We start from the raw sequence: 16,374 nt of genomic DNA on the forward strand, positions 1-16,374 counted from the left end.
GTAATAATCTAAACACCCTATAACTCACATCTTTTGAATCATCAATTGATGTGGAGTGGACCCTTCATTATTTAAATACAATATATTTCAAATTTGATAGGCTTTATAATATAAACTCCTAAAATATACATTTCATCAGATTCTTGCATTAAATCTTTTGTAGCATTGCTAAAAATTAGAAATATATATATATATATATATATATATATATATATATATAGTGTATGTACTTTTTAGAATTGCAAATTATTTTTAAAAATAGGAGACATTATATCATAACAAGTATGTGAGTTTTGTACCATATGAAAATTGATGCACTTGCCATTTGATTACTGTATGGTACACACTATGATTCCATAGTCTCGTAGAAAAGGATTTCCTTACTTTCAGGGTACTTTACCTGCATTTTTTCCTACTAATGATCATTGTGGAGGACTTTAAAGGACCTCCACTTTCTAGGAAACAAGCTAGCTTGCCATAGTTTCATAAATGCTGTCCCAGACTCATGAGATTCCTGAGTCACAAATAAAAAACTTTGTTATTTATGGTGCTAGCAACAGCCAGAGTATCAGCATTTCTTGTGCTGATTCCTCAAGCTTCATTTTCTACAGAGCAACGCACCCAAGAGGTTGCATTACAGAACTCTGCCTTGGAGCTCCTGTATCCTTTTTGTATAAATGTGCAGATGCCATGTCTGCCCTCTACTCTGGACAAAGATACTATCTCTATCTCCCAAGGATGTTTGCTAAAACAAAAATATTTGAAAGGTAGTCAAGAACAAAGGGAAGTGAGTTTCTCACTCCGAAGATGTAAAGAAATACAACACACCACGGAGAATGTTTTCCCATCATTTGCTATATATTTAGTACTTTGTGATGATTTCTGACCATATAAAAAGAATACTGAACTACATAGTCACATTAACCTTATTGGGATATATGATCTTTCCTTTCTTTTACAGCTTCAATATTTCATGTCTAGTGATAATGCCTGTGTATGTTTCAAGATTGTGAACCTGTTCTTCAACTTCTCAAATACACAAAATATATAGGTATATAAAGCCTTTATCAGTTTTTGGCATTTTTTAGAGCTAGCTTGTGGCTATGTTTTTATCTTCCCACTGACACATTAAAAAAAAAATAGTTCAATGTTTTTAAAGAATATATTTCCAAGTAAATTTGTCAATCATAAAACTCAATCAAAATGCCAAAAAAAAATTAGGATAAGGAAACAGCACTTGGAAGAATTAGTACTATATTCATGAAATATCTGTATATTGAAAAATTTTACAGAAATGTACACAAAATTATTTTATGCTACTTATGAAAACCATAGGGAATATTGTTTGTTAAGCAAAATTAAAATTTATAAGTTTGCTACTGACAAACACACACACACATAACAGATACTATTATTTAACGTGCTTACATCTCCAGAAAAGAAAAATCCCACCAGTATTCTAACTATAAAACATATGTGGCCCATCAATATAATATATATAGAATATATTATATAGAATATACATAGTATTATATAGTGTATATATATGTTTTATATATAATATTTCAATATGGACAACTTATTTTTAGTGCCTTAGATTCTCGTACTTTGATAATACATATGATTATGTAGCATATGTTTAATTAAAAATTCCAGCCTTTCATTCTGGCTTTAAGAAGTCCTTAAATATATTCACGCTCTTTTCAAATGAAAACAATTGAGAGTGGGTTGGGGAAAGCTAAAGCCGAAGGAAGCTAGACAATACTTCTCCAAAAGTAAATCCATCTATCCACAATTCAAGAATGATTCAAACGTTCATTATCGCTCAGATAGCTGCCAAGCAAGTGAAATTCTTCTAATTGCGAGGACCCTAAATGTAGCTTATTGCCTTCCTCTCCCATCTCCTGACGTCTCTGGGTCATTTCATTCGCACCTCTCTTTCAAGCCATCTGGGATCCCGGCTACAGCCGAGTTTTCATGCCGAGCACCTGGCCCGACAGTGTTTGCGGCTGTCTTCCACCTGCCAGCCCTTTGTTCCTCCCCAGGATCGCAGGAGCCCGGCAAGTCCCGGCAAGTACGCTCGCACAGCAGCTTCCCTGCGTTCAGTCTCTTCCTCCAGTCCTTAAGTCTGGTAAATCCTTTCATTATTTTGCCTTACCCGTAGAGCTGTTCCATCTACTTTGTGATCTTTGGAAGCTAAAAATCCATGTGAGAATTAAATCTAGATAAACGTGATACCTCTAGAACACCAGAGTGCAAAAGAAGAGAAGCCTAAGTGAAGAAAATCACCTAAAAACTCCCTGCTCTTGCTGTAGAATAGTTACACATCGTCTGGGTTTGCATTCAAATTTTAAAAATTCAGAAGCTATGGGATTTGAAAATACGTGTAATCAGTACTTAGGGAAATATCACATAGCTCTTCCGCAAAGCAGATAAGCCCTACTTACTACCGAAGACTCGATTTTTTATTCTTTGTCTGGTACCTCCCAGGATTTGCATCCCACCTCTTGAGCTCCACCCACACACAAAGCTCCTTTTACACTTCCAAAAATAATTTCTGATCTGACACTCCCAGTGATATTGAGCCTATACCTCAACTTCCATCTGTTTCCCACTCTCAATTTCTATAGACTATACCACTAAGAATATGGTACTTGGCTTAGCAGTCATTCTTCTTAATTATTCCGAAGCCTTTCCAAACTTTAGCCTTTTCCAAGTTTCTCCTTTCAGTCAATACAGACAACTTTCCCAGTTTAACTCAGACACAATTATACTTCTCAGAGGCTTCTGTGAAAATGCTATCATTCACTTCAGTGCTCAATAAAACCAATCTGATTTAAAATTTCAGAACTTGAACAAGTGAGAGCAAAGAAGGCCTGTGGACTCATTTGGTACAGGATGAACTCCAAGGTGGATAAAAATTCATGGCCTTCTTCAAATGTGTGATGAGTAAAGACATTAAAAAAAAAAAAAAAACCCAGAAAAAACATTTGCCATTCTAAGCATAGAGGGGAAAAAAAAGAAAAAGAAAAACAATAAAAAAGTTCTATAAACTTTACTGATTAAAAAACAAAGAATTATGCCAGAATGTCACAGAGTAAGCCAGAATGTCACAGAATCTTAGGGCAGCATTTTAGTCGAATTAGAATGTTTCCGTAGAAAACTGTGGAGAAGCCAACTTTGGGAATGAGGTAAGCAGACTAAATTTAAATTGTGTAGAAATCATGAAGTTAAGGCTCCTATTATAGAGGGGCTTAAAGCCGATTAGGCAAGGCTTACTTTTTGATGACTTATACTTGATAAACCAGTTTTAGAGAGATTTTTTCAGTTTGTACGGGAGTCAAGAAAGCACTGACTCAGGTGACTGTGGAGAAATGTTAAACACGAGCTTCCCTATTTCTTGCTCTGCAGACCTGCTCTCAGGTTCCTGCCTATTGTCCTTCCTGTCCTGTGACCCGCTGCCTGCCAGAAATATAACGAACTTTTGTAATTTGGCAAAAGCTCAGAATTAATTGATTATTGATATAGCTCTGAGACTCATAATATTTTCAAAAAATCAAGAGAGAGAGAGAAGAGGGATATTCTAATCTGAGACATCAGGAAGAGACAGGAACATTTCCAGATGTAATCTCTGTGTGTACAATGGCCTTGGTTGCCTAAAACAGGATGGCGATTGGAGGTGAAGATGACTTATAATTCACTGGAAAATATACTGAGGATGGAGTGAGAAACAAAATTTGCAGCCACTTGTTTGTCTGATATAGAAAATCAACTGAGTTAACTTGAATTTTAAACTAAGAAAATAAATGAGCCCTCTAAAGGGAACTCTACTTTAATAAGACAAGGCCATACATGGAAAGTGGAAGCAGAATGATTCTTGGTTTAAAGGATATAGATTGGGGGGGGGGGGACCAAGTAGCACAGAACACCAAGGAGCTCTCTAACTGTGGGGAAGTCCATGAGGATAGAGTAGGAGGATTCAAATGAAAGCCAAAGGACACATAAATAAAGGATACTATGGGTGACCCAAATGGATCTAGAAAATTTCACAGAGCAGAAATATGGTTGAACAAGATATATAAAGATGTTTTAACTAGTGATGGGGAATCTCTTGGTAGAGAACTTCAAGGACATGTCTCAGGAATCCTTCCATCTCTGTTCAGATGGACATTTCTGTCAATAATTTAGATGAGGCCCTGGATGAAAAGTTGATATATCTGCAAGTAGCATAAAGTGGACAAAGTTCCCAATAACTGGTTTATCAACTTTCCATTTCTTCAACTGCTCCCTCATTTTTTTCTCTCTTACTGATTTTGACCTCCTTATATTTACTCTTCCTTTTCCTTCCCATACAAACCTTCCTAACTTACTTTTACAGCCATGATTATTTCCTCAACAATATTCACATCTCAGGCCTCTGACAGTTGGCTGCCACCCCTCCCATCCCACCAGAACTATCCCTGGGAATGTCCCTACAGTGGTGTCCTAGTTGCCAAATCCTACGGACTTGTCTCAGACGCCATCTTATCAAGTCTCTCTGGTACTTACCTCCTTTGATAAGTTCATCCTTATTGCAGTCTCAGTCACCTCCTTTGGGTCTTCCTCCTCTGATCCCTTTAAAACACTGGAACTCCTTGTAGTTCCATTGTCTTCTCACTTTCTGCTGCCTCTTAGGGCAATATCACATATTTCATGATTTATACAAATATCAAGTATCTACAACAGTCATCCAACTCTGAATCCCATCCCCTCCTGAATGTTCTAGAGGAAACTAGAATTTAACAAAACAGATTTGACAAAATAATTCTCTTCTCCTCCAGAAGACGTGGGCTTAGAAAACAGAACCAGAAAACACACAGGCACCCATACTAGGTTATAGACTCCTTCTAAACCTCATGCCTACTCCCAGCAATGGATTGGGCTGTAGGTGACTTTGGCTTAACCAGCCATAGTGTATATGGCAGCAAGGAAGGCAATTTGATCATAGGTTACTTGAATTCTTATAAATTATCATTAAAATATCATTTCAAAGAAACTAAAAACACACATTTTAAATTCTTGGTGTTCATTTTCTTATTAAATTACTTCCCTTATATTGCATTATTCTTATTTTCATTATCTCCTGAAATTCACAAGTTTAACTGTCCTCATTGCATCATTCTTATCCCAAGGATAGAAAGTTGTGTTCTATAAAGAACACCTTACTACACTAGGAAATTGACTATTTCTATATAAAAAATTAGATGTTTAGTCTTTCAAGAAATGCAGTATACCTTAATTTAAAAACAGATGCTATTAAAAATTATACATTTAATTCCTCTTTTTGACATTTGGAAGATAGAAGGATTCATGTATTATTATTTTGGGGGGAGGGACCATAAATGTTCATCTACAACTAAACAAAACTTCGTTTTCCCTCGTCTACACAACCTTTATAAAGTAGGGCAGAGAAGAAGCTGGTTTGCCAGATTCTAAACACAGGAAAACCATTGCACCTAAATTTAGAATTTTTAAAAATCTCTTTCCACATTCCAATTTGGCTTTGAGAAAAACTGAATTCTTGAGCTGCACTTTAAAAGTTATTCTTTTTTTTTTTTTTCCTCTTTCTAGGCTTGGGAGCATGGTAACACTGTTTGTTTATATAGCACTTTATGTCATTATATGTGTTAAGTCTGATCCTACAGAGGAAGTAGGCTGTTATAAAGTCAGCCAAGGTATATTCATTGGATTTGATGCAAGGAGTAGAATGGTAGAATGAGAAGAAGAAAATTATTTTATCCCATTAAGGAATAACATAGAGGAAATAGTCCCTCTTGCATGTTTTCTTGGCCTATCAGCTTGGAAGTGTTTAAGTATGAGAAGACTGGGAATAACTTGTTGACCACAATAAATATTTCCAACATTCAAACCCTAGTTTTTCCCACTCAAAAATATGCATGAGCTCAGTTACCTGAAAGGTCTTTCTCCTCTTGTACCAGTTAGCTATTGCTGTGTAACAATCCTTCCCACCCTGCCCACATCCCCCCACCATCCCCAACCAAAAAAAAAAAAAAAAAAAAAGAAAGAAAGAAAAAAGAAAAAGCTCTCAGAAGCTTAAAATTAGGCATATATTGTTTCTCATGCATCTATATAAATCAGCTGGGTGGTTTTTCTGGTCCTAGCTAGGCTCACTCATGCACCTGTGGTTAACTATAGGTCAAGTAAGTAGTTCTGGTGAGCGAGGCTGGGCAAATTGACCACGTGATCAATTGAACACCTGATCAATTTGCTGTAAGCTAGTCTTGGTCACTGATCTTGCATCAGGCCAGCCCAAACTTAAGGCAGAGGCAGAGTCCCATGAGCAGAAGTGCACAAGGCCCTGTGTGGCCTAGGCTCAGAACAGGCACACCTCCACTTCCGCCTCATTCCTGGCCCAGATTTAAAAGATGCAAGTGAGACTGCACTTACTGATGGAGAAGCTGCAAAGCCATTTGTTTCAGGTTCTCCAAAACAAAGCAGCTTAAAACAGTCATATTATGTTTCTCACAGATTCTGTGAGTCAGGAACTTGGACAGAATCAGTGGCTCATCTCTACCCCACTGTGTCAGGGAAGACTTTGAAGCCTAGGAGTGACTTGGCATCTGGGTGCCAGAATTATCTGAAGGCTCCTTAACTCACATGTCAGGGACCTGGGCTGAGGTCCCTGGGAGTACTGGATGGGGAGCCCATGTGTAGCCTCCCCCTTGTGGTCAAGCTTTCTCACAATACAGCAGCCAAAAGGTCAGACTCATTACATGGTAGTTCAGGCCGCCAGGCCAGGGCTCCACAGCAGAAGCTGCATCGCCTTCTATGACACAGTCTTGGAAGTCATACAGCAAAAATTGCACCATACTTTATTGGTCTAGGTGATCACAAGCCTGCCTGGACTCAAGGGGAGAGGAATCAGCTTCCACCTCTGGATAGCAAAGTGCCAGAACCACACTGTCGGGACAGGACGTATTGTTGCAGTCATCTTAGAAACATACAATCTGCTCTAATCCGTGCTCTAGCCACAGCAGTTCACACGACCCCACATGCAAAATACACTCATCTCGTTCCTCAAAACCCCCATTATGGTAGTCCAGTAGCTTGTTATCTACACTGGGTCCAGCTGTGGATGAGGCTGATTTGGTACAGTGCCTTGAGCTCCTGGACTAGAGCCCCTCTGGTTCTCTGATTCTAGGGATCTGTGATCTAACAAGTCTCCCTGGCAGGCTACCCTGGAACAATGCTCTTAAGATTCTTAGGAGCCCTAGTTTTTAACAGAAACCATCTAGAAGTCATGCCCTTAAGTCCTTAGAAAGATGGTCATCTGTTTGAAGGGTCTATGAAGTATGTCTCTTAATCTTTTTGCAGTCTTAACAAAGGGTTATATCATCAGACCCTTGGCTTTACCCAGACCCTAATAGTTGAAACAGTTATGGGAACCTCTTGATGGGACAGTGGCAAGATCACATTATGGAAGAACATACAATAGAGGAGATATTGTTGGAAAATAAAACCTGCCACAAAAGTGATACCAGGAGGCCATGAACTGGATAAAATAGCAATGAAATTAATTTACCACACCCTTCCTGTAAAATAATTCATCTATTTTTTATACAAATATTTGTAGAGTGTCTTCTCTGTTTCAGGTAGAGTTATGGGCACTAGAAGTAAAGTAATAAACAAACAGACAAACGTTCTACCCTCATTGTTCTTTATAGTCTCATCAGGGGCCAGCAATAAATAATAAGCATAATATATAGTATATTAGATAGTGATACATACAAAGAAGGAAAAAACACACAGGAAGGGAGACAGAAAGCACACATGGTGGATTGCCATGTTAGATAGTATTACTAGGAAAGGCCTCACTTACACAAAAATATTGGAGCAAAGACCTAAAGGAGGTGAGAGAGTGAGCCACATAGACGCTGGAGGAAGAGGACTCCAGGTAGAAAGCACAGGAGGTGCCAAGTTCCTAAGGCAGTAGTGGGCCTGGCATGTGCTGAAGGAATAGCGATGGACTGAGGAAGTGGTAGGAAACGAGGTCCCAGTGGGAATGTGGGCCATGTTATGTAGGGAACTATTGGCCATGGTCAGTGATTTGGCATTGACTCTGAGAGAGGGGGGAAGCAATTGATGGATTTTTAGCTCATAAATGAAATGAAGTAACTCCCCCTTTAACAGACTCACTCTGGCTCCTTTGTTGAGAACAGACTAATGGAAGCATGGACCGCATAGGGAACCTGGTTCAGAAGCAACTGAAATCATACAGATAAATGGGCTAAGATAGTAGCAATGATGGTGATGAGAAGTCATCTGATCCTGCATGTATTCTGAGGATGGGAACAACAGCTCCTGATGAGGTAGGGGCTGTAGACTATAAGAAAAGAGTCAAGGATGATGACAAAATCTTTGGGTTGAACAACTGGGTAGATTTACTGGAAAGATGAAGCTGGGAAAGTACGAATAGAAAAGGAGGGCTAGGTGCCTGAATGTTCTGCTGAGATTTAAAAGGAGCATCTGATTCAAAAATTGATTCTTCTTTGCAAGACCAAAAATACCTGTGAGTTGTTTGTTTAACAAACAAGGACATAGATAAATGAGTTGTATCCTTTGAGAAAAAGGAAAGCTGTCCTCACCCAGTATTATGTCAAACAAGACAGCTCAGGAGTCTCTCCAGCAGCTCGTGTCTTTCCCACACTTCAAGGATCCCCTTGTGAATGGTTTCCACGAGCTAAAATTTTCACCTAGGCTCCCATCCTTTTTATCTTGAATATTTTCAGCTTCCAAATAGCTAGGGTTCTTAAGATGTCAAAAAGCTTTCTGGGTGAGCATAGCCTTGTCATAAATGGGAAACTTTGAGGTATAAATGCTGAAAGGGACAACTCTTTAATTGCATTGATTATTATCAGCTGTCAGTCAATGGTACTTACCCCACCTGCTGACTAATCCCAAAGCACATTTATCCTAGACAAAAGCAAAGGTGAAACGCAACAGGCTGACAGTTTCAGCTGTTAACAATAGTCATTAATTAACCATTTGGCAGAAGAGCTTCTGACTATTCACTGAAACCTTATTGTTATTATCAACACATTTCTTGGGGACCCAGCAAGTTCTCAGGGTCCAAAAATGACATAAAATGCAGCCACTGTTGTTGCATGGTTTACAATCTATTAAAACACACAAATTTTTCAGGTGTCTACGTTTGCTCAAGGTCCTAGTCTGTAATACGGAGAGAGAGAGAACATCAAAGACAAGAGAAGACAAAAAGAGGAAAAGAGAGTTCACTATGTTTACATGAAGAATATGTTTACCTAAAAGCTTCTAAGTGATGTGTTGATGAAAGTGACTTATCTGTGAGATCCAGTTCTATCAGTGAGAACTTTCTTTCCTCAAAATTTGCTGCTGCTTATGTCATTCTAAAAGTGTTACTCTTGACATGCAGAAAAGACACTAATGCAACGTTTAATGGCAAAAATAGAAGCTTAAAGTAATAGAGGAAGCAGTAGAAGGAAGAATGAAAGCACCATGAAGAGGACTATGATTGCAAATTCCCAGGACTTAGGAAGGAGACTGGCACACAGCAGGTACTCTATATTAATATTTCCTAAAGGATATGGATGGATGGATGGATGGATGGATGGATGGATGGAGACATGACTAAATTGAATAAAGACATTCAAAACTGCAATTATGAAATTTAGACCAAAAATCTTCACTTGGGACATGGGAGTGGGAAATTTTCCTTTAATTAGTTAGTGACAGAACTATATGAATCGTGCTCTCTGGTTCACAGTCTCCTCACCTTGTAAAGAAGATAATTGGATATTTAAGGTGATTTTCTCTGTCTAAAATAAGCAACAGAGATAATGATGATTTTTAATTTTTTGAAACATTCATCTGTGGTTCATCTCTGAACCAGTAAATTGGGAAATTTTATAAAAAACAATATTAGTTCTAACTTACACATTAATTCGGTTTCAAATTTCACAATCCTAGAAGGTAAGATATCATTATATGCCTCATTATACAGATGAGGAAACTGAGGTTTAAATAGGTAAATATTTTGCTAAGGTCATAGAGGAGGGCATGGTAGAGCTGGGACTTGAAATCAGACCTGTCTAATTCTGATTCCTATGATCTTAACTGTTATCTGTTATTTCATACAGCTTATTTTGTAAGAATTGTGTGTGTACGTGTGTGTATGTAAAGTGTCCATTATTTGAGAAGAGGTGCAAATTTGCTTCCTGACACCCAGGCAGATCATCAGTGTTGCTGGGCTGGACACAGGATTAGGACGAGGAGGTTCCATCAAGCATGAAGCAAGGCAAAGATAAACATCCTGTGTCAGTGTGTATAGGAGTCAGCCACAAGCAAGAGGACAGACAACGGGGCACACAGAACTAAAATACAGGATATTTTTGATGGATTGAGGAGAAGGAGGACAGTTTGAAATCCTGGAAAGTGGACAGAAATTAGGAAATACATCAGAATAGAAAGAGTCAGACAGCAGCAAGCAGGAGAGCAGAGCCCACAATAGTGTCCGGAGCTCTTCATCACTGAAGCGCATCCCTCCCTTGGGGGACTCTGTACCACTGCACTTAGCGGGCGCAAACTCTGGATTGCAGCACTAGGCACAGCATGAAGAAGCAGAATTGGCAGCTCTGGGCTAAGGGGACAGGGGATCAGTAGCAGCTGCTGGTGAGCGGCTCCTGACACCTTAGCGTGCCGTCTTCGCTCTTGAGAGCTTCCGCTATCTGTTCAGTACCTCTTGCAGGAGGAAATTGGCTCGGCAGCCTCTATCGTAGCTTCCCAGCTGGAAGAGTGCAATTACAGATTGCTGGAGTCCACCACGGCTGACAGGCTCTTTCTTTTTTTCCCCTGTCAGGAAGAAGTGACTCATAGCAACCGTATACTGGTGTCATATATATGGCTCTGTCCGCCCCAAGCCTGTGACCCTTCCCCTGCCACACTCACCACCGATGTGCATCTACTTTCCTATTTCTACATTTCAAGTTGCTGGTATTGGCAAGACATTGTGATAGGTGGAGGATATGAAAAGATGAATGAGATCTTTTTCCTGCCTTTGAGGAGTTCACAATCCATAAAAAAGAGAAGCATATAAACCAATAATCACAGCTAACAGGTATGGGGCACTGTAATAAGGTGTGATTACTCAGGGCAGGTGCTATTATGTCCATTGTATGTATTACCTCATTTAATCCTCAAACCCACCCTATGAGGTAGGGGCTGTCTTAGCCTTCTCCCTTCATAGATCACAAACCTGCAGCATGGAGGGGCTAAATCAATCACTCAAGGTTATTCAACTCATAAAAGTCAGAACCAGAATTTTAAACCAAACAGTATGGCTACCAAGCCTGGTTTTTAAAGATAATGATGTACTGCATCCTCACAATGACAGAATGACTGAATCCAGTGATAAGGGCAAGAAGTGAGACAGGCAGAAGGGGCAAGAGGGCCACGTGAAAAGTGCAGATTTTGGAGCATGTGGGGTTCTGTCAACTGTCTTGTGACTCTGGACACATTCCTCAAATGTTCTGGGTCTCAAGTTATCCGCGGAGAGAACCTTCAAGTGTTGTTGTAAGGACAAGAAGACATCAAAAATACGACCACAGTGCGTGGCACATATTCAGTACCTCATGAATGATGCTCGCAATTTGTCGTGGCTGTGGTTGCTATTTCGTTATCAGCGTGATGACATATGTAAGTGTTGTGGAGACAAAAGCGACCGATTCTGTCTGAGTGAGCAGGGAAGGGGCTGTAAGGAAGGACTGTGAGGCTCGCCAAAGCAGGTGGCATCTGAACTGTGTCTAGAACGATCAGCAGCGATTTTCTAGCCAGATAGGGAGTAGGACAGCATTCTAATTAAACGCAACAACATGTTTGGGAAATATCAAGTTTTTTGGTGTGGATCATTTATGGGGGTGGGGGGAGTGGCAGGAGATGACACTATGACGATTTGGAGACAAATCATGAAAGGCCTTCCAAATCATTGAAGTTAGCCCTGAAGACATACAATGCTAAAGGTTATATGGTAACTCAGCAGTTTTCTGGATCTTTCTAAATTAGTTTTTTTTTTTTTAAATAGAGTAATGTCCTTTCTTTCTTCTAAATATTTTAAAACACATTAAGACTGCTCCATAACACAGGTATAGTGTTTCAACAGCCAGCAAAACTTAGTTGCATTTTCCCCGAGTTAGCACATGTCCCCCTCTTCTGTCTACAGTTTATGAGCAAATCAACTAGTGTATAGAGGGGGATGATGAAGAAACGTGGCAGAAATGTTCCCTTTAATTACTTGCTGGAACTGTTGCCTTTACTGATCACCTACCTTTGACCCCAGACAAAAACTGTTAAAACTCATTGCCCCTCAAATTGGATAAAAACCCATTTCCTGGTTGTTGTTAAAATTAATTCTTTCTGAGAAGGGTGAGTAACCTATACAGAGAGGACAAAACTCTTGCTTGCATGACTTGCCCAGACTTGTGTGGCATCATTTACTATCTATGTTTCCAAGATTAAAACAAAACAAAAACATGCCAAGAAATAAAAACTTCACCAATAAAATAGTTTTTGAAACAGTTAGTGAGTAAAATAAGTATATGAATTTTCTGAAGATTGAAGAAGTGGGAAAGCAAAATGCTATTGTTTCCTTTGGGCTTTAGTCAGAGGGTTCATCTCAACTGCGGTGGTCTTGTGGCCATGCCTGAAACCCAACGAGGAAATCCCACCTGCTCTTGCTGGAAGGTAGGATTGTCAAGACTGCAATTGGACAACTAGTTGACTTTTCAGCCCTTACTGCTCTTGTAAATGATTCTCATTTCATCACCTTCCTTTTCTCACGTGGCCCTGGAGTTCACAAAATGATTACATAGTAGATAGTTGTATAACTTGATACAACTGCTTATTTACTATTCTATCAGAGATATCGTAGTTGTTTTAATGAAATACCAGATAATCTGGATTACTCAGAGGAATGCCTAGCACTTTGAGGGAACAGAGGTTTATTCGACTATTCCTTAGTGAAGAAAGTTACAACATACCATCCTTTGTGCTTCCTTTTCTGGGGTTTGCAGACTACAAGATTAATCTTTTCTTAGAAGTTCATCAGGCTAACTCCTTAACCATTTTTATTGCCCATCTTATCTCAGATGTGTTTCTTCCCATTTTCCTAAATTTGGGTGCATTGATAAATACCAAATTGGTTTCATTATTTAAACCCTAGTCTCATTAGAACTTTATAGAGACAGTGTTTTCCTCTCGTTGTAAAGTGAAAATTCAATATAGCTAGTCCTCAAATACTGTATTAGTTTTTAATTCCATTACATTATTACTAAAGTCAAATCTTCTGTAAGAAGACATTAAATTCTTTCTGAACATTACATATGCCTTGCTTCTCCTTCCATAGAATGACTATTTAAAAAGTTTTTATACCCGTTGTATCATCTGATTTTTTAAGTAAAAAGTTATTTTTTTCTCACATTCACTTTTTCCTATCATTTATCCATCTTGTCATTATACATACTAACAGCACCCTTCAATTTAGTACCATCTGCAAATTTCATTAACATATTGTTTACTCCCATCTCCAGGGGATTAATGTGGATAATAAACATGATTATACCTAACATCAATCCCTTCAGGACTTGGTTGGATATTTCTTTGATAAAAAAAATAGCATTATTCATCATTATTCCTCATTTGTAGTTTTTCTATCCATTTTCTTTTTTGGTGGCATGAGAATGTTCAATGCAACTTAATTTTAACATTTCAGTGACTATCTAAGATGACTAAAATCAAATATGTTCTTCCTGCTGCATTTCTCACATTCATTAAGGATAATTCTGTAAAAATTATTGGCAACCTCATTGACCTGTAAAATTAATCTGTAAATCCAAGTTATCTTTGAAACATGATGCATTTATCTTGGAGGGGTTTAAAGGTCTACAAAGCTTTTTTAGGACTTTATAATATTGCTGGTCTTCTTAAAGTCAGTCTGAGAGGCACCATTTATATTTCATTTTCAAATATTAATTCCTAGGCAACTTAAGACATACTTGTGTTTTTTGGTGATATGAATATGAACATACTTCAGTAGAATTCAGTTGGCTTTCCACTCCATTCTAATTTTACTTGCCTTCTAATTTGAATGATTGTGAGAAATACCTCTCCCAGTTGAGGCAGATGGAAAGAGGGCCATGTGTATTACTACTTTCAGTACATTTTCCCATAACAGAACAGATATTCACACAGTAAATACTAGTATAGCCTTCGTTTTTTTTGTTTGTTTGTTTGTTTTTAAGTTGGCCTCCATTTTATTGGTCACACATGGAATAGTAATCAATTAGTGTTTTTTTCTATCTCCCCTGCAGTACAGAGATTTAAATTATCTAATCAAAGGCCATGTAGAAATGATAATTTAAATGAAAATGTCCCCTATATAGCTGCCAAGATGTTCCTAACACATAACTTGAGTCATATGATTATGAAGTAATTCCCATAACAACAAAATTTGTTTAATTTAATCAAATACTCTCATTTCATCAGAAGTTCTATCATTACACATGAAGAAGTTTGACACTGTAGTAGTCATTTTCCTATGTCCCATTTCTCTTCCTCAACCAGATTAAGCCAACTCATCATCTAATTTCACTCTTTTTAGGGATGGGGAGGACTAAGGCATTGTGGGCCCATGAAAGGGTAGAAGACACTTGCTAGTGGTTCTGGGAAAGGAGTCCTTTCTCAGGAATTCAGTATCTTCTCTCTTCACTCCCTGACTTCTCCTCATCACCCCTTGACTTCTCCCATCCCAAGCCATGTGACTAGGCACAAAGCCCAGATTACCACTGGCAGCAAACTTGCCACAATAGAGGAACCTGAGACTGGACTCTGAATGTGGCAAGCCAAGTAGACAGAAAGAACCTGGTCCACGTGATTCCACTGAACCAGTGAAAGAACCTGAGACCTACCCCGCAGAACAGCATAGCCTAGCTCTGGTCTTGCTCATTTACAAACACACAAATGCCCTTTCTCTAAAAGTCTATCCAAAGAGGATTTCTGTTACACAGAGCCAAAAGCTCATTTAGATATTAAGCATATACTTTGTGAGCTTAAACTGAGCAGGAGAGTGAACATTCTGTATAGAATCTGGTAAGCATCTAGATGTTTGTTCAGATTAGACATGAAAATCAAACTTTTTCAGCTTAATGCATATTCTATACCACAAATGCCTAGTAAGGAGAAGTTCTATAACCAGTCCAAGGTCAGAGAGTTAGTAAGTGCAGAGTTACCATATGATCCAGTAATCCCACTCCTGGAGAAAACTCTAATTCAAAAAGACACATGCACCCCAATGTTCACAGCAGCACTATCTACAATAGCTAAGACATGGAAACAGCCTAAATGTCCATCAACAGATGACTGGATAAAGAAGATGCAGCATACACACACACACACACACACACACACACACACACACACACACACACACACACACACGAATACTACTCAGCCATAAAAAGAATGAAATAATGCCATTTGCAGCAACCTGGATGGACCTAGAGATTATCATATTAAGTGAAGTAAGTCGGACAGAGAAAGACAACTATCATATGATGTCAATTATATGTGGAATCTAAAAAAAAAAAAAATGCAAATTTTATTTACAAACCAGAAATAGACTCATGGACATAGAAAACAAACTGGTTACCAGCAGGGAAACAGGGAGTATAGATTAGGAGTTTGGGATTAATAGATACATATTAATACATAGAAAATAGATAAATAGTAAGGACCTACTATATAGCACAGAGAACTATATAGTAGTTCTCTATATTCAATTTCTTGTAATGAGCTGTAATGGAAAAGAAGCTATATATATATATATATACATATATATATGCATATGTATAACTGAATCACTTTGCTGTACACATGACACTAACATTGAAAATTGACTACACTTCAATAAAAAAATAAGAATTTTTTAAAAGTAAAGAGTCTTTTGAAAACATACTTAACTCATTTGTCTTGAAATTGGAGATTTTGTATGTTGTACCTTCTTATTGTGGGAAATGAGGTGCTGTGATTCAGCAGAATCCTATGAAGTGTTGTGGACCAGAGGTCACGGATCACCCTCACATGAAGCTCCCTTATCCAGTGACCCAGGATCATGTTACCAAGAGAAATGAATTTTAACTTATATAATATTTTATCATATCTTCCTTATAAGCAACTTTCTTCATCTTTCAAATAAGAGATTTCCAAAGGCCTGGGGCAAAGTTTATCATAAACTTTCTGGTCCACAGGAAAAAAAAGTTCATGTGCAGGTGGTCTGGCTCCAGAGCC

General features: G+C 38.4%; 1 protein-coding gene across 2 annotated transcripts in view; it reads right to left on the reverse strand.

The window, feature by feature from the left end:
- The window catches only part of CXXC4 (CXXC finger protein 4), a 296,903-nt gene that overhangs the window by 63,222 nt on the left and 217,307 nt on the right, over positions 1-16,374 (reverse strand). The gene's annotated exons all lie outside the window — the stretch shown is intronic.

This window comes from Camelus ferus, chromosome 2, assembly GCF_009834535.1.
Source record: "Camelus ferus isolate YT-003-E chromosome 2, BCGSAC_Cfer_1.0, whole genome shotgun sequence".
Lineage (NCBI taxonomy): Eukaryota > Metazoa > Chordata > Mammalia > Artiodactyla > Camelidae > Camelus > Camelus ferus.